The sequence below is a fragment of the Ips typographus genome, unplaced genomic scaffold (assembly GCF_016097725.1).
Source record: "Ips typographus isolate SLU unplaced genomic scaffold, UJ_Ityp_2.0 IpsContig139, whole genome shotgun sequence".
Taxonomy (NCBI): Eukaryota; Metazoa; Arthropoda; class Insecta; order Coleoptera; family Curculionidae; genus Ips; species Ips typographus.
The window spans coordinates 118,588-120,835 of record NW_028098544.1 but is presented as its reverse complement, the minus strand read 5'-3'; the positions used below and the strand labels follow the sequence as shown (position 1 = coordinate 120,835).

Sequence of the window (2,248 nt, the reverse complement as noted above, 5' to 3'; positions counted from 1 at the left end):
GTTACGACTAAAAATTAGATCGTGACAATATTGTAGAGTTTTCCGATGTTGCCGGCTTTCATTTTTAGTTTAACGAAAACACGTGTCCACGTGGAGTGTTCTGATTGGTTGGCCGTGACTGCCAGTTTTTTACTATTGTTGGAAGGGTTTCTCTTCATCGGTTTCTTTTTAATTTCTTTCCTGTTGGACCTTCAGAGAAACTTACACGTATCACGTGGGCTTTAAGAGGAATCGCCATTTTGTAGTACCGATTACGGGATTTTAGAGAGACCTGAGGCAGTCTTGTAGTACCTTTGATTCGATCTGTTTGGTGGCATTGTCGCTCAAGTAAGTTTGATTTTGGCCATTTCCAATTTAGCCTCCGGCTAAAACACGTGTCTTCTTCATTTCAATAGCAGTTAGCGGAGTCTTCAATCTGTGACTACACACAGTTTGGTAGCTGGTGACCGAGTATTCGAGAGAATCAACTAAGACCCTTTTGCTCAATCACAAAAGGTAAATTTCGTGCTTTATTTGATTAATTTTGGTAGTAAATTGGTTATAAAACCATCTAGTTGCTTACTGATTGATTTGATTTCTAATTATTGAATATTGTGCTCAATCTTTTGCGTTTTTAATTAATTTGTTTGTAGTAAATTCGATGATAAAGTATTACTAATGAATATAATCAGTCTTAATATTAAGTGATTGTAACGAACACATTGTATTTTGTACTGTATATTCTAAGGGCCCTTCCGCCGGGGTATCTTCCTGCAGGCTCATCTTTACACTGGGCTACGGCACCACGAATAGCCTTATTCGTTTTGCTAGCTTACCAGGGTTGTCCGACTACATCTCTTGGACACTGGGCTATAGCGCTTAGATCGATAGCGGATAGCAGTACACTTGCTCTGTACAGAAAGTAAGATTAGTTTAAGAATCGGATCAAGCACTGAAGTGTGATGCTTGTTTGACGAAGCGACTAGAAACCCATAATATAAAAAACCATCTGAGGGTAATTGAATTAATTGATATTACTTGGCAGGTTTCGATTTGTTTTTTTTGTAATCCTATTTGTTGTCCTGATTACTGGTTTATTGAACTCCAAATACCAACTTTGGCATTTTCTGATTTATTGGTTAAAATCAGTGGCGTAGAGAACCACCCCAACGCTCTTAACCAACTGAGCATATTAGTCGAGCTTAATTTGCCGCAAACTTTACGTTCAATAAGCCAGGACATCAGTGTTTAACTTTCACTTAGCTTTAAACTCCAGCAATTTTCTTTTACGAAAGAAATTCCGTGGCACGTTCTTGTTGTGGTGGATTGGTTCACTAAATTTGTACTTGTGCACCCTATGGCGAAGGCGACTTCTAAGGCCATAGTTAAGTTCATTGAAAATCAAGTTTTCCTTTTGTTTGGGGTTTGCCAAATTTTCTCTTGTGACAATGGTAGTCAGTTTACTAGCAAGGAGTTTAAAAATCTCATGACTAAGTATAATGTCCAGAAAATTTGGTATAACGCTAAATATCATGCACAAGTAAACCACACTGAAAGAGTCAACCAAGTGATAATCACTGCAATAAGATCCTACATTCATGAAAACCACAGAGATTGAGATAAATCTATTTTCCAAGTTGCCCAGGCTATTAGACTGGCTAAACATGAAATTACTGGTTTCTCTCCTGCATTTTTAAACTTTGGCAGGAATATACCTGTTGATGATTCATTTTATGGTTTAATCATTGATAATGCTGACAATAAAGTGGAAATTTCTGATAAAGTGCATAACCCCAATACAGTTCAGGAATTACCTAACATCTATGAAGAAGTTCGGAAACAACGTTATGATTTTCGAAAGAGAGATGTTAATCATGTTGGAGATCAGGTCTGGAAAAAAAAAAATGTTTTATCTAAAGCAGTAGACGGTTTTGCTGCCAAGTTGGCACCTAGGTACATTCCTTGTACTATTTCTAAAGTCCTCTCTAATTTAGTATACCGTTTGGTTGACAGAGATGGAAATAATTTGGGAGATTGGCATGTATCTGACATTAAACCGGATGTGACTTTGAGTGACGAGTCTGAGCATTCTGATGCTCATTCGTCTGACCCCTGATTATTGAGATTTAGTTTTTGTTAGGATTGACTCTAACTTTGTATGCAATTCCGTTGGTTTAATAGGTGTACACGAATTGAGTCGGTCGTATGTTTTTCTAATTGATATTTTGTTCGGTGTATTTTTCGGGTTTTCTAGAGAGGGTTCCTATCA

The 2,248-nt window shown here is 37.3% G+C and overlaps 1 long non-coding RNA gene across 1 annotated transcript; it reads left to right on the top strand.

The window, feature by feature from the left end:
- The first annotated feature begins 337 nt into the window (after positions 1-337).
- LOC145739427 (uncharacterized) lies at positions 338-1,003 on the top strand. Its single transcript, XR_014181031.1, has 2 exons — positions 338-495; positions 728-1,003. It is a non-coding gene; the product is annotated as an uncharacterized LOC145739427 (long non-coding RNA).
- Positions 1,004-2,248: the final 1,245 nt, after the last annotated feature.